General features: G+C 44.8%; 1 pseudogene; it reads left to right on the top strand.

Moving 5' to 3' along the window:
• Positions 1-21,787: 21,787 nt before the first annotated feature.
• Positions 21,788-21,905, top strand: LOC124728764 (annotated as a pseudogene).
• Positions 21,906-23,873: the final 1,968 nt, after the last annotated feature.

Raw genomic sequence — 23,873 nt, forward strand, 5'->3', positions numbered from 1 at the left:
AGCTCACACTTCCGATGAAGGGGTGGAGAGCACTCGGCATACTTTAGTACGGAGCCTACGAAAGTTGGCACGCATGCAAAGAACTCGTGACACCCCACACAACGTTTTGACCAATGGTGAGGCCACGTATGGCCCACAATCTATACGCTACAGTTAGTGCGACCTCTTCAATGAACGAACATCAGCGAAGCTTTCTTAGGCGACAAATTTTTACAGCTGATAATTTTCTGCGATGAAGCTGTAATTGTAAACGATATAATGTGCGTAAATGCGAGCTCCAGAATCCTCGATAAATGTTCTAGCATGAAAGACACTCGCTTAAAGGGAACGTATTATCTGCTTTTCATATCAAAAAACGTACATCCCATCCCTTTTTGAGAGCAAAACACTGTGTCAAACACTACAAGCGTAGTTTTTTCGCCAACTTCACGAACGCTAATGCATTCATTTGCAACACAATGGAGCTCCATCACACAGGTGCGCCAACGTATGATAATTTGTAAACGACACAGTTGTCTCAGCTGGCTCTTTACAAAGTAAGTGCATTGAGTTTGTATCCTTACTCCCATTTATTTTTGTGCATATCTATGGACTAAAAGTATGTATACAGCAGTGCAAATCATCTACGATATGTGCGGTATATCTTCTTTCGAAACAAACATCTTCCATTCACTAACGGTTCTCGCCGTTGACAACAGCAGTGGGCAGTTCATTCTTCGCCATCAAGCTTTCATTCATTACTGCTCCTTTCTCTCCCGAGTTTGTTTCTCCGACAGTGTTAGTTGTACGTCAACGCTGATACACAGCGAAATGGACAGGTTTTTCTATGAAGAATTGGTAGATTATACACATCATGTTAGGATTCTCTGATAGAAATGGAAGTGCGGCAAAACGTTAAGCCGAGCTGTTACTGCAGCGACGGAAACCAGATCACAGGCGTTTTGCATCAGTATATAGGTACATGTGAAAAAGCGTATTTGTCCTTTGTAGAATGCAAGATACTGCCTCGCATGTTATAGGCTTACTCGCTTTTATGATCATATTTTTACAGAAACAAAGGGAATTTGGGGGAACAAAAGTAATGAACCTCCGGAGATCACGAGTCCATTTATAACAAAATCCTCACAAAACATCCCACAAACTTCGCCATTTTGTTGGTGGTACTCTGTATAAAGTGTTAAAATTGGGTCCATGTGTTTTTGAAAACATTCTGTAGATCTGGAGTAGTCGCTCAGAAACGAAATGGTGTCATAAGAAGGACGATGCGGCGCTGCACAGCGTCCGGTTGGCGACCGCCGATCTCCGAGACAAGCCGTAATGTCCGGTGAAGTCACGGTGTTTACCGAGCCGTCTCGGTCGGCGATAAAGTGCCACCGGCAATCGCTTCTTTTGTGCCAGATTCGGCCGGGCAGCTCGTCTAAAGGCCAAGTTCAGTGTTCAAAGTTGCGTGTACTTAGGGATAGAGTGTTTGTTTGCCGCGCTGTCCAAACGGACGCTCGGTATCTGGGCGCGAGCGGCCCCACAAACACGGCGGCGCGCGGCCGCGACCGCAGGTCAGTTGCACGCGCAGAGCAGCAGGCACCAGTCCGCCACCGCCGCCTCAAAACACTGTGAGAGTACGACGTGTAAACGTTTCCATTATATTGGAGTAGTGGCAGGTGAACAGGTGCCCGGAGGTAGAAGCGAGGTCAGCACGGCAGGTTATCAACCAAAGGGTACCGGGTTCGGTTCCTCGCCGGCTCGAAGTTTTTTCTTCAAAAATGGCTCTGAGCACTATGGGACTCAACTGCTGTGGTCATCAGTCCCCTAGGACTTAGAACTACTTAAACCTAACTAACCTAAGGACACCACACACATCCATGCCTGAGGCAGGATTCGAACCAGCGACCGTAGCCTGTAGCGCCTAGAACCGCTCTGCCACCCCGGCCGGCGAAGTTTTTTCTCCGCACGGGAATTGGGTGTTGTGTTTACCTTAATTGGCATTCCACTGTTGAAAAAGAATTCCACACGATCAAAGTTGGTTCTATTGCAACATAAAACACTTTCATACACTGCATAAAATGGATTGAAACTATCTATCCGTTTTCACATTGATTGTTTTTCTTACATTTAATTTATCAGCTTTCTTCGTGTATTTCAAGTTTTCGCATGCGGTTTCTCTTTTAGAATTTAACTGCATCATTACTAACATCTACTGGAAGTTAGAGCCACCTGTCATATGCAGAGGCATAACAGGTTTTCTTGGCGTTAGCTACCGTGAACTAATCTTGCGGCCGAGCGATGTAAGGCGTTGCAGTCATGGAATGTGCGGCTGGTCCCGGCGGAGGTTCGAGTCCTCCCTCGGGCATGGGTGTGTGTGTTTGTCCTTAGGAGAATTTAGGTTAAGTAGTGTGTAAGCTTAGGGACTGATGACCTTAGCAAGTAAGTCCCATAAGATTTCACGCACATTTTTGAACTAATCTTGCGAAGCCAGGTATCAGAGCACTGCTCGTCCTACGTTTCGACGTTTCCTTCAAAAAGCATCCCGAACTAATCAAAGCATTACACTGGATATAAAAGGTTGAACTAGAACGGTAATTTCTTCATCCAAACTACACGGTTCCAATTAATATTTATTAATTAAAACATCCGTGATTTCCCTAAATCGCTCCAGGCAAGTGCCGAGATGGTTCCTTTGAAAGGGCACGGCCGGCTTCCTTCCCCGTCCGTCCCTAATCCGATGAGACCGATGACCTCGCTGTTTGGTCTCTTCCCCCAAACAACCCAGACCGAATTAAAACATCAACAAAAATGCATTGATAACTGATGACCTACTTTGCTAAGGCTAGTTTGAATTAAAATGTACTTCTTTTGTATATAGCGTGAGGCAGCTAGGACAGGCCACTGCAGATATATCAAATATGGTTAAATATATGGACGTGCAGTTTTCGCCATGCTATAACGGACGATATGGCGAATTTCTAGACGTTCGCTAGTAATGTCGCCGAAGCACGACATCGGCTTCATTTTTTCCTAATGATATTCATCTTTGAAGTTACCTTCGTTTTATGCGTGTTTTTTAGTCCTTGTACCCCATGTGCAACCCGGTTCCGTCAATTATGAGAAACAAGATCTACACGAAGCAGAACTGACTATTTCTGAGGATAAGCTGAATCATACGGAAAATTTGCTTTCGGTTCCATTTAAAATTGTAAAAATGTTTAGTTAATCCACAAGGAATCTTTTGTGGTTCGATGTAACCACGACTATGATAGAAAATGTTCGGTCTAAGGCGATGCATCGGAATCTACTACTGGTCTCCCAGGAAAGGTTCAATGCACAGACAGTTTGAAGCGTTACGCCCCTGGACAGAAGTCGGCATTGTGCCTCTTGTATTCAATCCCGTTGCAATTTCTGTCTTTCATCGTCAATGTGAAGGTCCAAAGGTTACAGTAAACCCTCCGTGTGGCATCGGAATCTACTACTTGTCTCCCAGGAAAGGTTCAATGCACAAACTTTTTGAAGCGTTACTCCCCCTGGACAGAAGTCCACATTGTGCAGAGTGAGAGCAACAGTTTCACATTCTTAGATTGTAACAAATACTGCAGTGGCATACTGAAGTGGAGCAATGAGGCTTGTCAGTGAATGGAAGTAGTCAAATATCGTATAAAAAGCTTTTAGTAGTGTGAAACGTATGAGCTACACCAACCGTCGTGCAGAGCTCTGCATCTGGTGCTTGAAACTCACCTGTTGTCCGTGTTTGATTCCTAATATAGAATTATGAAAACATGATTTTGTCTTCAGCGAACACAAATTCATTTTGTTTAATACCCGAACAAGTTTCCGTGAAGTCAAACAGCCACATAAACATCAGTATGTGGTACTACGAAAGTAAGTGAAATCACTGAGGCTCATAAAGCTTCACTGAAACATGTTTGTATGTTAAACAAGAAGAGTAATTTGTGTTTGTTCAAGGCAGAACCGTATTTGCATGATGGTGCAAATATTTGGTTTCTTTTTTATAAGTTTAAAATTACCTCAACATGAAATGATGTCTTGAACCTGCAGTCGATAACAGATCGACGAGTACAAAATAATTAAGTGTAACCATGGGGAGTATGAAATCTATTGATAGGTTCTTTCCTGTAACGAGCTAAACAAAGAAGTATAGCTGGATCTCAAGTGTAGCACAACGCTGACAACTAACCACTGTACCCTCAAACCGAATATATTCACAAAGTTGTGACTGAACTTAAAGTGGACTGGGAATGTTCCACAGAAACGAGAGTAACATCGGACGTGCCCGAAGAAAATGTATAGGACCTCTACCCTTGTCAATACACATAAACGATTAACTAGATATGACGATCAGCATTGTAATAGTGTTCAATGACGATGCTGTTGTGTACCGAATAGTATCGTTGATGAACGTTCGAAAGGGAATATGAGGCTCTTGGAAAAAATTTGCACTTGGTGTAATGAATGGTAGATCTCACTAAATGTGGACAAATGTAAGATAATGACTGTAACGAAGAGAAAGAATCGTATAGTATCTGATTACAAGTTCAAAATGGTTCAAATGGCTCTGAGCACTATGGGACTTAACATCTGTGGTCATCAGTCCCCTAGAACTTAGAACTACTTAAACCTAACTAACCTAAGGACATCACACACATCCATGCCCGAGGCAGGATTCGAACCTGCGACCGTAGCAGTCGCGCGGTTCCGGACTGCGCGCCTAGAACCGCTAGACCACCGCGGCAGGCGATTACAAGTTTACTGGCTAACGCATTCAGCACGTCAAAGTATGTAAGTATTTAGGGGTAATATCATAAAACGATATGAAATATGACGATCACGCCAAATCATTAGGGAAATCCAATGGAAAACTTAATGTTGGGAGAGTAAAGGAAACTGCAAACCAGAAGGTAGAGAGACCAGTAGCAGAACACAGTTTCAGTGTTTGGTGTCATCAAGTAGGCACGGCTGCACAAATAGAGCTGCTACAATCACCACAGGTCGGAGAAGCCCACGTGAAAATATAGCAGAAACGCTCAGGGAACTTAAATGGCAAACCCCTTTGAAGAAGTACGACGCAGTTCTCGCAAACCGTGTCGGACAAATTTAGGGGACCTGTATTTTAAAAAGACTCTGCCACCATTGGCATCTTGAGAATAAGATAACAGAGATTAGTGCTCGTAAAAAGGCATAACGACAGTAATATTTCCGTCGCTCAATGCACCTATGCAACAGGAAAGAGAATGGATAATGTTGGTACAATGTTACCGTCCTGCATGCACTCTACAGTTGCTCGTGGAGTGCGCACGTGGATGCAGAATAGTTGCCGACTTAAGCTACCCCCGCTGCTGAGATCTGGGCGCTGTTGCCAGATCTGGGCCACGGCTCAGCGGACCCTTATCAGGACGCTGCCGCTGACGTCATTCCCTATCTTCCTGGAAATTTCCAGACGTCTTCTCTGACGTATGACTGTGAGTTTCAAGCAAATCCCGCCTGTGGCAGAAACAGATAAATGTGCAGGTAAAAATATGTCACATTGAAACCCAGGGCGGTTTTACTAGATTTCAATCGCGCGTTTATTCTCTGAAGCTGTCCGTCGCGAGCGGTAGATCGAACGTAATTCAGTGAGGCTCAACTTTAAAATGTCATCCTTACAACCAGATGCAAACTAAACAGTTACATTTATTACCAATCTTTGTTTGTGGCTGATGAGAAACCTGTTTCTCAAATACTGTAAATAGAAACATAGACGTCCGAAAGATTCAAAAATGGCTCTGAGCACTATGGGACTTAACATCTGAGGTTATCAGTCCCCTAGAACTTAGAACTACTTAAACCTAACTAACCTAAGGACATCACGCACATCCATGCCCGAGGCAGGATTCCGTCCGAAAGAGTTGGAGATGTTGATCAGAGGGCTGGAGGAGGGGGGAGGGGGGGGGGGGATGGAGGTAGTGTGGAGGGCAAGAGGGGGCGCGTGCTCTCTCCTGGAATCTGAGTCACAGACTCCTATTCATTGCGGAATTCTCGCCCTTTCTTAGAAATGATTACCTGTTATACTATTAAACCTCAGATTTAGCAATGTCGACTGCAATAGGAAACACTGTGGCACTCTGCATAACTTCGGTTCTTAGGTTATCAGGGCGTTCACCGTAGATTACAAAGTTTGACTATCGCGGCGGCAGTTTCGATATTGTTTTCAGGTCATGGCAAATGCAGGCCTTTAGAGAACTTTGCCAAAATAAACTCCTCATCCTTTCAGCACGTGTAACTTGCAGGCGTCGTATTACTAATTGTGCAGCCCATTTGACACCACCGCACAACAACGTATTAAACTAAGGGAACGCGAATTGTTTCAGTCATAGCTTTTTAAGTGTCGGTTCTACTGGTCTGTTTGAAGAAAGTTTTGGAACATTTCTCACAGTCACGATCTCGAACGCTGATACTGGTTTACATTTTAATCAAACGAACCAAAAAATACAGGTTTCAAAACACGTTTTGTTGAGCTTTTATTATGACACTCAACTTTAAGAAATAGTCGCCATGAAAGTTACGAAATAAATCCGATGGCATGATCAGACGTAAAGTTTTGTAAGTAAAAAAGATAGTATCAAATTTGAATAACCATTTTTATAGATTATTTCCTGTTTCATCCCCTATAGTATCAAACAGGAGCATTTTTTGTGATGATTTACGCAGATATACCACAAGATTTCTTGAATGGATCGGTTTTTTTTCTCTGTCAGATTTCTGATATTCGTACCAACCTAACATCTTTGACGTGCAAATGAAAAATGTATTTTGCAAATATTTTCTAGCTTTATTTCGTAATTCCTTGGATTCAATAATATTTTAAAAATTTACATCACAGAATGAAATATAATAGCAAAGGTAAGGTCGTTGTGTCGGCCAGGTCGTCATAATCACGTGCAAAAACACAAATTTTTCCTGTCTTCGACACCCTTTATTATTTCTTGTTTTGGTTACTTGTTTCAGCTAATTGTCATGAGACAAATGTATCCCGTGTTTTTACTTTTTATCCCATGAGATCCCATAGTGGCAGTTAGCCAACGTAATCAAAGTAAGAAATAATACGGGCTGGCCAACACATAAAAATTTTATATGTTTGAGAATGAAATATCCTTACCTTTTCAGTATGAAGGTAATGTGATCTACAAAAATATACAGATTGGATAACTGTCAGACGTTAGAGATACAACAAGTTTTGTGCACCTCCTGTTAAATTAAGGCACAACATGATCTCAAACTCTCGAATCAGATACATCAGACGCGGCAATTTTAGAATCTTACCTGCTGCTGGCTAAAACTATGCGGACGTCCAGGAATACAAATCGACGGCTGTGTGAGACGCGCCATTGTACTAACAAGAGAAACTGCACATCGCACCTCCCCCCCCCTTCCCCTAGATTTAGTGGTAAAATGACCCAGTGGACAGCCCGTCAAAAACTGAATTCAGATCATATATGAAAACAAGAAGAAGGTGTACTGAACTGTGAAAAGAAGCGAAATAGAAATAGCGAACGTGCGAGCTTAAGTTGTGCAACATCGAGCGACTCGCAACAACCATGGCGTCGTTGTTGTCAGGCCACTAGGCTTAACTGCAAATCGGGAAGTCCGTTTTTAAATCTCCCTCATGCCTTTCTTTTTTTCTTTTTGCAAATTAATGAACTCTGTCCGTCCGGTCATTGACGTTTCTGTTCTCCCTCTGTAGTCTGTAGACTATGCCGGCCGCTGTGGACAAGTTGTTCTAGGCACTTCAGTCTGGAAGCGCGACCGCTACGGTCGTAGTTTCGAATCCTGCCTCGGGCATGGATGTGTGTGCTGTCCTTATGTTACTTTGGTTTAAGTAGTTCTAAGTTCTAGGGGACTGATGACCTCAGATGCTCAGAGCCATTTGATCAATTTTTGAACCATTTCTGTAGACTATGCGTCATGCGGTAAGAATACATTACCGTCGCAAGTAAATACGATGAACAGTGAGAGCAGGTGAGATGCCACATAGGTCTCTGACAGAAAAGTAAACAACAAATAAACGGGTGTGAATTATGTTACAATGAAGGAATCCAAGAGTTAAAACTTCCATAACGGAACGCAAGAGGCATAGCATGTAGTACTTTGGTAGAACAAACAGGATGTACGTACGACTGGAGGTCCCTTCGTTACACGTCGATGTTGCCAATAGACGTTACACCACGATAGAGACACAGTTTTGAATACAACGAACAGACATCAGTGACGGACGGATATTTCATAATGTTGTGGGAAAGAAAAGGTGGAGCATGAGGGAGATTTAAACCCGGATCTCCCTCTGTGCAGTCCAACAACGTGACCACATGACCACCTTAACTCCGGAACAAAAACAACGACGCGTAAGCGCATACTACAACTTATTTAAAATGGAAAACGCCGACAGTTTCTTTTTCTGGAAAAAAGTCACCAAGGACGGCGGGACTCGGCTTGTGCGAGTTGATCAACATCCCAAAGGACTTTTTTTAGCAGTTTCACATCGCTGTATGAACGTTGTGTTTATTGTAGTCAAGCGGGGGGAGGAGGGAGGAAGACTATGTAGAACATCTGCCACAGTAAATCCAGCTCGCAACTTTTCAATGTTTTTTATTAATCCAGTCTCGAAACTTTGCGGACTGTATATGTGTATGTAGTTATCCGCTTTCAGACGCTCAACTCGGAAGCCTGATGGAAAAGCATCAGACAAAATTAGCAGCAACAGTTGCCGTTGCAAAGCAACATACACGATTATTGTTGTTGTTGTTGTGCTCTTCAGTCCTGAGACTGGTTTGATGCAGCTCTCCATGCTACTCTATCCTGTGCAAGCTTCTTCATCTCCCAGTACCTACTGCAACATACATCCTTCTGAATCTGCTTAGTGTATTCATCTCTTGGTCTCCCTCTGCGATTTTTACCCTCCACGCTGCCCTCCAATGCTAAGTTTGTGATCCCTTGATGCCTCAGAACATGTCCTACCAACCGATCCCTTCTTCTAGTCAAGTTGTGCCACAAACTCCACTTCTCCCCAATTCTGTTCAATATCTCCTCATTAGTTATGTGATCTACCCATCTAATCTTCAGCATTCTTCTGTAGCACCACATTTCGAAAGCTTCTATTCTCTTCTTGTCCAAAATATTTATCGTCCACGTTTCACTTCCATACATGGCTACACTCCATACAAATACTTTCAGAAACGACTTCCTGACACTTAAATCTGTGCCATTGCCAGTCTACATTTTATATCCTCTCTACTTCGACCATCATCAGTTATTTTGCTCCCCAAACAGCAAAACTCCTTTACTACTTTAACGTCTCGTTTCCTAATCTAATTTCCTCAGCATCACCCGACTTAATTCGACTACATTCCATTATCCTCGTTTTGCCTTTGCTGATGTTCATCTTATATTCTCCTTTCAAAACACTGTCCATTCCGTTCAAATGCTCTTCCAAGTTCTTTGACAGAATTAGAATGTCATCGGCGAACCTCAGAGTTTTTATTTCTTCTCCATGGATTTTAATACCTACTCCGAATTTCTCTTTTGTTTCCTTTATTCCTTGCTCAATACACAGATTGAATAACATCGGGGATAGGCTACAACCTTGTCTCACCTTCTTCCCAAGCACTGCTTCCCTTTCATGTCCCTCGACTCTTATAATTGCCATCTGGTTTCTGTACAAATTGTAAATAGCCTTTCAAAAATGGTTCAAATGGCTCTGAGCACTATGGGACTTAACTACTTTGGTCATGTCCCCTAGAACTTAGAACTACTTAAACCTAACTAACCTAAGGACATCACACACATCCATGGCCGAGGCAGGATTCGAACCTGTGACCGTAGCGGTCACGCGGTTCCAGACTGAAGCGTCTGGAACCGCTCGGCCACAACGGCCGGCTTGGGATTGGAATACACGATATCGGAGACAAATGAATGAAGTGCACAACTCGAGTGCGACCTCGAGTCAATCACACGGTTTTACCAAACAGCCCAGGAACTGCTCCTACTTTTCGTCGCTTTGTCTGTACGCCCGGACCAGGAGAGGGAGCGTTGCACAATGGAGGCCTGGGAATAAGCGAGGAAAGGAGGCGAGCAGATACTAATGTGTGGGCACGTGTCGCGGCGCACTGGCGGAGTGAAAAAGGAGGAGCGCGGCGCGGCGCCGCTTCGAGCCCTGGCGTCTGCCGCCGCGGCTGCCGTCTGGCGTGGAGGCCGCGAGGCGCTAATTGTTTCCAATTAGGAGCGCGCCGCGGCCCGCGTGCTGCGGCGTGGCGTGGCGTGGCGTGGCGGCTGCGCCGAGGCCGGCCACACAGCTCCGCCCGCGCTCTTTGTTACCCCAACACGGCTCACTCCCGCCGCCTGCTCTCGCTCTGCGTTAATCCCTGCTACCTTATCGGACAAACACCCGTCACCCGTGAAAACACAGCTGGCCGAGGCATAACGCGAAAAACTTCATCGCGCCTTCTGTTCTCGGAAAGATTACAGTCTTCCTCAGGCTGCACATTATAGATGATGATTATTAATACAGCATACATGATCGATGTTGACACGCCTGGACAGCTATGCGTGTTAAAGTGACACTTCCGGAACGGGGAGGTACGCCTGCCCCGGATTAATGACGCGGGTCAGGGTGTTGGCCAGCGTGGATGTGATTTTCAGGCGGTTTCCACATTACACTAGGTGAATGTTGGCCTAGTCCCGCCTCATTTACACTATTCATAAACACTTAGAAATTTTTTACTCACATTCACATGAACAAATCTAGATTGACCCGTAGTCTAGGGGAAGCACCTTTGATTAATATACTACTGGCCATTAAAACTGCTACACCACGAAGATGACATGCCACAGACGTGAAATTTAGCCGACAGGAAGAAGATGCTGTGATATGCAAATGATTAGCTTTTCAGAGCATTCACACATGGTTGGAGCCGGTGGTGACACCTACAACGTGCTGACATGAGGAACGTTTCCAACAGATTTCTCATACACAAACAGCAGTTGACCGGAGTTGCCTGGTGAAACGTTATTGCGATGCCTTGTGTAACGAGGCACGTTTCCGACTTTGATAAAGGTCGGATTGTAGCCTATCGCGATTGCGATTTATCGTATCGCGACATTGCTGCTCGCATTGGTCGAGATCCAATGACTGTTAGCAAAATATGGAATCGGTGGGTTCAGGAGGGTAATACGGAACGCCGTGCTGGATCACAACGGACTCGTATCACTAGCAGTCGAGATGACAGGCATCTTATCCGCATGGCTGTAACGGATCGTGCAGCCACGTCTCGATCCCCGAGTCAACAGATGGGGACATTTGCAAGACAACAACCATCTGCACGAGCAGTTCGACGACGTTTCCAGCAGCATGGACTATCAGCTGGCAGACCATGGCTGCGGTTACCCTTGACGCTGCATCACAGACAGGAGCGCCCGCGATGGTGTGCTCAACGACGAACCTGGGTTCACGAATGGCAAAACCTCATTTTTTTCGGATGAATCCAATTTCTGTTTACAGCATCACGATGATCGCATCCGTTGTTGGCGACATAGCAGTGAACGCACATTGGAAGCCTGTATTCGTCATTGCCATACTGGCGTATCACCCGGCGTGATGGTATGGGGTGCCATTGGTTCCACGTCTCGGTCACCTCTTGTTCGCATAGACGGCACTCTGAACAGTGGACGCTACGTTTCAGATGTGTTACGACCCGTGGCTCTACCCTTCATTCGATACCTACATTTCAGGAGGATAATGCACGACCGCATGTTGCAGGTCCTGTGCGGGCCTTTCTGGATACAGAAAATGTAAATGGTCGACTGCTGCCCTGGCCAGCACATTCTCCAGATCTCTCACCAATTGAAAACGTCTGGTCAATGGTGGCCGAGCAACTGGCTCGTCACAATATGCCAGCCACTACTCTTGATCAACTGTGGTGTCGTGTTGAAGCTGCATGGGCAGCTGTACCTGTACACGACATCCAAGCTCTGTTTGACTCAATGCCCAGGCGTATCAAGGCCGTTATTACGACCAGAGGTGGTTGTTCTGGGTACTGATTTCTCAGGATCTATGCACCCAGATTGTGTGAAAATGTAATCACATGTCAGTTCTAGTATAATATATTTGTCCGATGAATACCCGTTTTTAATCTGCATTTCTTCTTGGTGTAGCAGTTTTAATGGCCAGTAGTGTAATCAAAACGTCCTCAGTGCAGTGTACGAAACCCGCCACCATTTTAATTTTGATTAATAATCAGCATTGGCATTGAAGACTTCCTTCATAATAAGTCGTCCTCATTCTGCCAACGGCCTTGTCAAAGATGGCGGAGAAGCGGACTGAGGTTAGGGGCACTCTGTTGTCCTTGGAATGGGAAACTGTCTCTGAAGGGGGAAGAATCAGCAATTATCAACGACATCAGGATGCAGAAGGCAATGGAAACCACTGCATTAAAGACAGATGTATCCACAAGACATGTGGCCTGTAAATGAAAAAGTGTCATGATGATCTCTTCGTTGCCAAAAGATTCAGGAATAGTCCCCATTCGGATCTCTGGGAGCGGACTGCCAAGGGGAAGATGACCATGAGAAGAAGATTGAGAAATCAACGAAACCATAACGTTGTACGAGACGGGGCGTGGAGTGTCAGAGGAACATGATCAGCAGCAGAAAATGGTATAACGGGAGTAGGATTCGGTGCGAATAGGAAGGTAGGGCAGAGAGTGAGTTACTGTGAACAGTTCAGTCATAGGGTTGTTCTCATCAGAATCGACAGCAAACCAACACTGACAACCATAGTTCGGGTATACATTACGACATGGCAAGCTGAAGATGAAGAGATAGAAGAAGTATATGAGGAAACTGAAAGGGTAATACAATACGCAAAGGGAGATGAAAATCTAATAGTCCAGGGGAACTGGAATGCAGTTGAAGGGGAAGGAGCAGAAGAAAAGGTTACAGGAGAATATGGGCTTGGGACAAGGGTTGTGAGAGGAGAAAGGCTAATTGAATTTTGTAATACATTCCAGCTAATAATACCGAATACTCTGCTCAAGAATCACAAGAGGAGGAGGTACACTTGGAAAAGACTGGCTGATACGAGCAGATTTCAATTAGATTACATCATGGTCAGACAGAGATTCAGAAATCAGACACTGAACTGTAAGGCGTACCCAGAATGAAATATACACTCAGATCACAATGTAGTAGTTATGAAGTGTAGGTTGAAGTTCATGGGATTAGTTAAGAAGAATCAATACGCAGAGAAGTGGGATACAGGAGTATTAAGGGATGAAGAGACACGATGAAGTTCTCTAAGGCTGTAGATATAGCAATAAGGAATAGCTCAGTAGGCAGCACAGTAGAATAAGAATGGACATCTCTAAAAACAACATTCACCGAAGTTGTAAAGAAAAACATAGCTACAAAGAAGGTAACTGCGAAGAAACCAAAGATAACAGAAGAAATACTTTGGTTGATCGATGAAAGAAAAAAAGCAGTTGGTCTATAAAAGAATGAAGTATAAAAATGTTCAGGGAAATTCAGGAATACAAAAATCACAAGTCGCTGAGGAATAAAATAAACATGAAGTGCAGGGAATCTAAGACGAAATGACTGCATGAAAAATGCGAATAAATCGAAAGGAAGGGCTGACTCAGCATACGGGAAAATCAAAGCAACCTTCTGTGACATTAAAAGCAAGGGTGGTAACATTAAGAGTGCAACGGGAACTCCACTGTTAAATGCAAAGCAGAGAGCGGAGAGGGAAAGGAATACATTCAAGTCCTCTATGAGCGAGAACATTTGTCTGATGTGATAGAAGAAGAAACAGGAGTCGATTTAGAGGAGAAAGGTGATCCAGTATTAGAATCAGAATTTAATGGAGCTTTTTAGGACTTAAGATGAAATAAGGCAGAAGCGATAGATAACATTCCATCACAATTTCTAAAATCATAGGGGGAAGTTGCAAACAAACGACTATTCACGCTGTTGTGTAGAGTCTGGGGAGATACCATCTGACTTTCGAAAAAAACATCATCCACACAATTCCGAAGACTGCAAGAGCTGCCAAGTGCTAGAATTATCGCACGATGAACTTGACAGCACATGCAACCACGTTGCTGACAAGAATAATATACGGAAGAATGCAAAAGAAAATTGAGGATGTGCTAGCTGATCTAGATAAAGGCACCAAAGAGGCAATTCTGATGTTGCGGTTGATAATAGAAGCAAAGCCAAAGAAAAAAACAAGACACATTCATAGAATTTGTCGATTTGGAAAAAGCATACGACAATTTAAAATCTTGTAAGATGTTCGAAATTCTGAGAAAAATAGGGACAAGCTTTACAGAGAGACGGATAATACACAATATGTACAACAGCCAAGGGGGAATAATAAGAGTGGACGACCAAGAACAAAGCGCTCGGATTAAAAAGGATGTAAGACGATGTAGTCTTTCCCCCTGCTTTTCAGTCTGTGCATCGGAGAAGCAGTGAAGGAAATAAAAGAAAGGTTCAGGAGTGGAATTAAAATTCAAGCTGAAAGAATATCGATGATGAGATTCGCTGATGATATTGCTATCCTGGTTGAAAGTGAAAAAGAACTACGCAATATGCTGAGTGGAATGAACTAATGAGCATAGAATATGGACTGAGAGTAAATCGAAGAAAGTCGAAAGTAATGAGAAGTAGCAGAAATGAGAACAGTGGGAATCTTAATATCAGGATTGATGGCCACGAAGTAGATGAAGTTAAGGAATTCTGTCACCTCGGTAGCAAAATAACCAATGATGGACAGAGCAAGGAGGACATATAAAGCAGGCTAGCCGTGGCAGAAAGGTCATTTCTGGCCGAGAGTAACCTAATATTATCAAACATAGGCCTTAATTTGAGGAAGAAATTTCTGAGAATGTACGTCTGGAGCACAGCATTGAATGATAGTGAAACATGGACTGTGAGAAAGCCGGAACAGAATAGAATCGAGGCATTTGAGATATGGCGAGTGTTGAAAATTAGGTGGACTGACAAGGTAAGGAATAAGGAGGTTCTGTGCAAAATCGGAGAGGAAATGAATATGTGGAAAACACTGACAAGAAGAAGGGACAGGACATATGACATCTGTTAAGATATCAGACTTGCATGGTACTAGTGCGAGCTGTAGAGGGCAAAAACTGTAGGGGAAGACGGAGATTAGAGTATATCCAGCAAATAATTGAGGACGTGGGTTGCAAATGTTACTCTGAGATGAAGTGGGCTGGCACAGGAGAGGAATTCATGACGTGCCACATCAAACCGTCCAGAAGACTGACGACCAAAAGAAAAAAAATGCTAATGAAGTGAATTAAGGGTACGCGGAGTATGTAGCCGTGAGAACTGATGAGAAACGGGCCAAGAAAGTCTTTTTATTGAGCGGCGTTCGATAAGTAATGCAACACTATTTTGCTCGCCCAATTTCGTTTGAAAAAATGTAAAATTTATTGTGGAATAGCGTGGAACATTCCCGCTTCAGCCTCTATGGTTTCATTAACTTCCGATAGGTAGTGGCGCTTACGTAGCCTTCAGAATGGCATTTGCAACGGAGATGTATTGAAAGCATAGAGCTATCATTGAGTTAATTTTGTTGAAAAACCAGAGCATCGCAGATATTCGTAGGTGCTTACTGAATGTTTACGGGGATATGGTGGTAAACAAAAGCAAGGTGAGTCGCTGGACGAGGCGTCTGTCATCAGCGCAATAAGTCGTGTAAACATGTTAACTCTGAAGTTTACTGTGTTACCCTCAGGGAAGGACTTCAGAATGTGTGTCGTCACAAAAATGCAAACGCACTTCTCCCTCCCCATGACAACGCAAGGCCCCACACGAGTCTGCACACTCGAGAGGAGCCCAGCAAGCTTCATTGGCCCGATGTTCCTCAGCCACCCTGGAGCCCGGATCTAGCGCCTTCCGACTCCAGCTGTTTGTCCCTATGAGGGACGCACTCCTCGGCCAAAAATGGATGACGGGGAGGTTTCTGATGTAGGCAAACTTTGGCTCCGACGCTGACCATTAGAGTGGCACCATACAGGCATACAAGCCCTCCCAGTAAATTGGCATAAGACATCGCATTGAACGGATATTATGTTGAAGAGTTAGGTTTTCTAGCCAAAAGAATGGGGAATAATGCGGTCTATCGGAAACCTGAATAACTCCAACCTCCTTTCAGAGAAAAAATATGTTGGATTACTTTTTGAAAGCCCCTCGCATATACAACGGAATATGTCCATACTTCGATAGTCACCAACCGCTCTTCTGCCTTAGTACTTCATCACATTGGTATAATCACGTCAAGTTAAGCAAATTTCTTTTGTTTTGTTTTTTATTTTTTTGCAATATACCAAACACAAACTTATTTTAGAGCGTACTCAGTTCAGTTTATGTTGGTATCCACCACGGTCAGATAGTGTTCCGTGTGTCTTAATATGGCCCTCGGTTCGAAAAGTGGTCTGATGCAGCCTTTCATGCTAATCTATACTGTGCAAGCCTCTTCATCTCACCGTAAGTACTGCAACCTCGCCTGCTCACCATATTGTTGCTCATCTGCCTCTGGACCATTTTTTTTTCCACCGTCCCCGGGTTACGATGCCGTTTGGGATCCGTGCGCAACGTGTGCTAGAGTCCCTCGGTGTAGAGTCTGTACGACCCAAAATCCTGGGTTTTAACCGCCTGACACCCAACACCCTGGTTATTGGAGAGGCCCAGAGTGATTTTAGATTTGGTGCGCTACAGGAAAGATAGCACTCCTGCTTCCGTTTTTAATACGGTCTTTTCTGCCGTTTTATCTGAGCACCACGACCATGTAGCTGTTTTTACGGATGGATCTAAGCAGAGTGACTTTGTTGGTTGCTCTGTTGTCTTCCCGGATCGTGTCCTCGAGGTCTGACTGTCTCCCGAATTTACCATCTTTGACGCAGAATTATATGCCATCTTGCGAGCACTTGAGCAGATGAGACATTCTCCCAGTGTTAGATTTCTCGTCTGTTCAGATTCTTTGAGCGCCCTTTACTCTCTCCAGCGTTTGTACCCAGCAGATAAAGGAACCCAGACTATCCCCGACGCCCTCCTCCAACTACAGCGACTGGGGAAGGAGGTGTCGTTCTGCTGCGTACCAGGGCACGCGGGAATTCTGGGGAATGAAAGGGCTGATCGAGCAGCCAAGGAGGCGTGTCGTGACCGTCAGGTGGTGGTGGTGGTGGTTAGTGTTTAACGTCCCGTCGACAACGGGGTCATTAGGGACGGAGCGCAAGCTCGGGTTAGGGAAGGATTGGGAAGGAAATCGGCCGTGCCCTTTCAAAGGAACCATCCCGGCATTTGCCTGGAGTGATTTAGGGAAATCACGGAAAACTAAATCAGGATGGCTGGAGACGGGATTGAACCGTCGTCCTCCCGAATGCGAGTCCAGTGGACCGTCAGGTCTTTCAGTGTGCTATCCCACTGCATGCCCTCACCTCGCTGTTGCGGTATATGGTCCTGCGTCGCTGGGAACATGACCGAGAAAAAGCTCCGTGTCGTCAAGCCCACAACTCGGCCGTGGCGGACTTCCTTCCAGGCACGTCGACGGGACGAGGTCCTCCTCACTCGTCTTCGCATCGGCCACAGCCCTATGACGCATGGATTTTTACTCCGGCGAGAGAACCCTCCGATGTGTGGTGCATGTGGCGTTCAGATCACGGTGTACCACATTTTATTGGACTGCATTTTATTTGCTGACCAGAGGACTGCACCGGATTTGCCGGCGGATCTGCAGTCTATTTTATGTAATGACCAAAAAATTGTGGTTCGTGCTTTAAAGTTTTGTGAATTGTCCCACGTTTTTAACAAGATTTTTGGGAGATGTTTTTAATGTGTCAACAGGGTGGCTGGCTCACCGAAGTCTTTCGTAGGTGGTCAGCCAGTCACATTTCCGTGTGCTGTTCTTTTAGCTCTTCTGTGTTTTGTTTTCCCTCTGTTTTAATATCTTGATTAGCTGTACTGCCTCCTCATTGGTTTCAGTGAAAGTGGGAGTGCCTGTGCGATAGAGTAATTGTGTGGTCATTTCGTGTACATGCGTGTACAACAGTTTTCGTTCCTATCCACATTCGTTTATTTTAATCGATGTCAGGGCGCTGATAACATCGCCGTTGGGGCCCATAAGATTCCAAACCACAAACACACACACGCAACAAACACGTACTGCAACCTACACTACCTGATCAAAAGTATCCGGACACCCTCATGTACAGCAGGATTCATCACCAGACGTCAAGTCAGGCACATCCGGCCGTACAAAAGGTGATGCGAGGTATTGTGCTGTCAGCAGAGAAGCAGAAACAGCAGAATCTGTCAGTCAGCAGAGCTCAGAGACTTCGAACGTGGACTCGTCATAGGATGTCACCTTAGTAACAACTCCATCAGGGGCCCTCCAACCCTTCTAAAGCTGCCCAAGTCGACTGTTGGTGATGTGGTCGTGAAGTCGAAACGCGAAACAGCTAAAACAAGGCCAGGCAAATCTCATCAATTCATGCACAGGGAACGAACAGCATTGCGGAGGGTGATAGTAAGAAATCTCCTGACATCAGAGAAACCAAACTGCTGCCAGCAGTGCAGGAAGCACAATGACTGCACGTAGGCAGTTACAAAGAATGGGGCACGATAGTCGGGCAGCTCCTCATAAGCCGCAGATCTCTGTATCCAATGCTAAGCGACGCGTGAGGTGCTGTGAGCAGAGACACCACTGAACAGTGGCTGACGGGAAACCAGCGATCTGAAGTGATGGATCACGCTGTACTTTGTGACAGTCCGATGAAAAAGTTTGGTTTTGGCGAATGCCAAGAGAAAATTGTCTGCCGTTGTGTGTAGCGCCAGCAGCGTGGTATGGGGGAGGTAGGATTACGGTACTGGAGATTTTTTCGCAGCTAGCGCGTGGCCCACTTATTGCGTTAAGAAAACACAAAATGTGGAAGGATATTAAGGCATTGTAAAGTATTCTGTTCTTCGTACAGTGGAGGAAGAGTTCAAAGACTATGATTCCTAGTATCAGCATCACTATGCACCCCATCATAAAGAAGCATCTGTCAGGTAATGATTTGTCGGCAGTAACACTTCTGCAATGGACTGGCCTGCTCAGAGTTCCGACCTAAAGATAATGGAAAACTTTGGGATGAGCCTACTTAACTCCAAACTCCAGCAACCAACTTCACTATTTTCTCTGGTCGCGGCTCTTGAGGAATTATGGGCTGCCATTCCTCCGCATTCATACGCCGCTTGGAAGTGTCATCAGCAGGGTTCAAGCCGTCATAAAGGCGAAGGATGGCCACACTCGATACTAACGTCCACTAATAGGTGTAGAGGGGTCCCAGTACTTGCTATCAGATAGTGTACGTCCATTTGAACCTGCTTACTATACTCAAGCTTTGTCGTGCCCTACAATCCCCCCCCCCCCATCCCCCACCTCCACCACACAGACACCTACACATCCTTCTGTTACCGAACCGGCGATTCCCTGATGCCTCTGGATGTGTTGTATCAACCAAATCCTTCCGTAATTCGTATTGTTGACAATGATACCGAGCGGAATTTTACAAGTGTCGCCATCAGGGCAATCAATATCTGGTGATGTTTGCGTTTGGTGAGAGAAACACATCACCAATAGCTGTTTATCTGTTCCTCGAGCCTTCAGTTTTGTTTCTACGTTAATGAAATTATATCTTGGTTTGTAATAGCTGAAGGTCTGTTGCTGCGTATGCCAGAGACGTCTCTTAGTTTGTAGCACATACAACATGAAGAATGTGTAACTTTTTTGCACGTTACTAGCTGTGTGGTGTAGTCTGTTCTTTTATTTTGATAGTGTCTCTATTTTCTATGGTTAGTTTGTTGCTGATCGAGTATTGTGTTGTTGGACCAAAATCGTTTGGCTACTTTTTGTGAGACATTCCCTACGTAGAGTAAGATGTTAATGTAGTACGTTTTTTGTTTGTTGGGCCGCTTTTAGTATCTGCATTTAACGATGCTTTTCTTTTAACTTTAGTTGTGCCATATTTAATTATTTTAGCCATTTCCGTACAATACTACTGCCTTAAATTATCAAAACCTTGACAACTGTATTGCAATAACTTAACTTGAATGTGATAGGTATAAGTTTTGTTGTGATTCGGCATGTAATCTGTCAAAACAGATGCTGGGAGCCCCTAATCTTATTACAGATACTAAAGTGAAAATAAGGAGAAGGATGATACATGAGTATTTAATGTCCTGGCGCAGATGAAGCCATTAGAAACTGAACACAGGCTCGGATTCGACATAAACAGTGAAGGAAATTGGCCGTACTTGTTTCAAAGAAAATATAAACCAAGACGACAGTGAGTTGACTTGGAGGCCGTTGCCTGGAACACTGAACTATTGCATCATATGTTCGGTACGTGTAGCAGCGATAGACAACATGGTTCATAGACGGTTTCGCATGATCTGCTTATAAGATAGGTCTGAGCACGGCGCTTCAGCTCCCAGTACTCAATGAGCAGAGAAGTTGCATAGGGTCAAAAAGGTGTTCAAATCCTGATTGTATCCATAGTTTTTCATGGCTCCTCTAAATAGAACAGGTAAATACCGAGAAGGTTCTTTGTAAAATGGCACAACAGACTTCCCTCCCATTTCTTCTCCGAAGAGCTCGTCACCGCTTCGTTAAATGTTATTCTTCTTTCCTTTCTGCTTAGAAACAGCGTGAATATAGCTTAGGCAGCTTGTAGAGCAGGACCCTGAATAGATTTTCAGTTCCTTAAAAAGATATCAGCATCGTGTAGATTCTGAAAGTAAACTTACAAGGACAGTACGAAAATAGCATGGTACCCTGGCTATTGGACAGATTCAATCATAACTCAACCGTAACATTTTTCTAAGATCGTTTAGGGATACTTACTCTGTGTTTTAATAACTTATAACGGACCCGTGGTTTCCATTGACTTGTTACAGAATAATTACATTTCGTTTCATTTCTTACTCTCACTTTTGAATCTATAATACCTGAAAAAAAAGCAAGGCATGCAGAAGACGAGATCCGATTGTGTATCTTCTGCGGGTGTGTAAATGATTAGAGCAGCAGTTCGCTGTAACACGGAGAAGGCCACCATAGTGCATTAGCGTCATTCGTGTTTAATGTTATCAGGCCTGGTAGCGTATATAAGATGAGCGAACTGCGTAAGATTTTAAGCGATGAAGGTAATGGACACGGAGGTGCTGAGTAGTCGTCTGACACACCGTTATCGGCACCTGACAGAGGTTGAAAGAGGCCTCGTTGTGTGTCTCCATTTGGCCGGCTGGTCGAATGGTCCAATTTCCAGATTTGTGGGATATTTGGATGTTACAGAGACCAGATGTTGCACTACAGCAGAAAGTGAAGGTAGACGTACTCGTCCTCAAGGTCACGGTCGACAGCGTCTGACCAACACAAGTGCCGATCGCCTTATTGTGAACCAAGCACGTCGTAGCCGCTTCATACCTGCCCCTACCATCCGAGAACAACCAGTGGACTCGTGCAACATTCTATGCCATCCCGCGCCACTGCTCGGAGACTAGCAGCAGCCAGTCTAGGCCTTACCATCCAGTGCATGGGATGCCGTTAACAATACGGCACAAAGGGCTGTGTTTGGAGTTGTGACGTGACCGAGAAGAACAGACTGATGATGAATGACGTACGAGGCGTGTTTTTTAAGTAAGTACCGTTTTGAAATTAAAAAAAGACGTGCTAAGATATCTCAACGGCAACTGCCTTGCCGCAGTGGATACACCGGTTCCCGTGAGATCACCGAAGTTAAGCGCTGTCGGGCGTGGCCGGCACTTGGATGGGTGACCATCCAGGCCGCCATGCGCTGTTGCCATTTTTCTGGGTGCACTCAGCCTCGAGATGCCAATTGAGGAGCTACTCGACCGATTGGTAGCGGCTTCGGTCAAGAATACCATCATAACGACCGGAAGAGCGGAGTGCTGGTCAGCACGCCCCTCCTATCCGCATCCTCCACTGAGAATGACACGGCGGTCGGATGGTCCCGGTAGGCCACTCGTCGCCTGAAGACGGAGTGCTTTTTTAAGATATCTCAATAATTTTATTTTTACATGAAAACCTGTACCTTAATCTATGCACTGACTCCATTACAGTCTGATTTTTCCTTGTTTACGTTGTGTACCGAGTGTTTAAGATGCGTCCGATTATCGTGAGTCCCGCCGACTGTGAAGTACGGGCTGTTATAAGATTTCTTAGTGCCAAAAGCCTAAAAGCGATCGATATTCATCGTCAGATCTGTGCAGTTTACGGAAAAAACATTATTAGTGATTGAATGGTAAGAAAGTGGGTGAGAGCATTTAAAGATGGCCGCACCAATGTGCATGATGAACAACAGAGTGGGCGTCCTTCGGTCGTTAATGAAAGTTTGGTGCAGGAAGCGGACATTAAAGTGAGAGAAAACATACGCTTTACGATTTCCTCATTGCGGGATGAGTTTCCTTATGTTTCTCGTAGTTTTTTGTATGGCATTGTGACTTGAATTCCCGAAAATTGTGCGCACGTTGGTTACCGGAAATGTTGACGGATGTGCACAAAACCAAACGTTTAGACAGTGCATTGACTTTCCTTGAGCGGTACCACAACGACGGTGATGATTTCTTAAGCCAAATTGTTACGGGCGATGAAACATGGGTGGCCTACGTCACACCAGAATCAAAGCAACAGTCCATGGAAGTTGAGCAAGGACATCGTTTTGCTGCAAAACAGTGCTCGTCCGCATATGGCGGATCAGATCAAAGATCTCATCACATCTTTCCGATGGGAAACTCTAGATCATCCTCCGTACAGCCCCGATCTTGCGCCCAGTGACTACTATCTGTTCCTGCACTTGAAGAAACACCTGGGCGGTCAGATGACAGTGGTGATGCACTGGTTAACAAGTCAGGCGGCAGACTTCTATGAGGAGGGTATTCAAAAACTGGTACAACGTTGTGACAAGTGCTTCAATATTGACGGATATTATGTAGAAAAGTAGATTAAGGTACAGGCTTTCATGTAAAAATAAAATTATTGAGATCTTAGCACGTCTTTTTTTAATTTCAAAACGGTACTTGCTTAAAAAACACTCCTCGTAGGATGCAAATCACCGGTGAACCTCGATTCTGGACTACTCTGAATGACCATCGTCGGCGAGTATGTCAGCGGCGTGGGGAGAGGCCTCACACTTGCGATGTGCTGGGGAGGCACAGCGGTGTCACTCCTCGCATCATGCTGAGGAGAGTCATAGGGAAGAAGTTCAGGTGACGGATGGTAGCGACTGAAGGAATTCTGATGGCACAGTGGTAATTCACGGACATTCTGGGTCTTCGTGTGTTTCCTCTCACGCGACAGTATCGTTGTGCAGTTTTTCAGCTAGACAGTGCTCGTTCGCACGTGTCTCTATGAATGTCCGCGTGACTACAGTTCGAATGTTAACTCAATCCCCGTGCCAGGATGTCAAGGACCAGTTACAATAGTTGCGGGGAAGCTAAACTTAGCAGAGGATACAAAGGTTCTACTACAACCTTCCCAATCGAGGCAGTGCATGCACCCTAGTCGGGGGGAAGAGGGGGAGGGAGGGGGCGGTGCAACGTCATACTGACAAGTAGGACAACACTGCCAAATTCTTCCTGAATTTTATTCGATTCTGTAATCTCTGGAAGATGACACACCCTCTCAAAGAAGTTTCATTTCGTTTTATGCTCCACTTTCGGATGCCTCCGTTTTTGTTGTCAGGCAGTGCACAGGTACTGAAAATATCTTCACAGAAGTACAAATATCAGTGTCTCCACTGTGTGCCTTATAT

Source organism: Schistocerca piceifrons, chromosome 1 (assembly GCF_021461385.2).
Source record: "Schistocerca piceifrons isolate TAMUIC-IGC-003096 chromosome 1, iqSchPice1.1, whole genome shotgun sequence".
Taxonomy (NCBI): Eukaryota; Metazoa; Arthropoda; class Insecta; order Orthoptera; family Acrididae; genus Schistocerca; species Schistocerca piceifrons.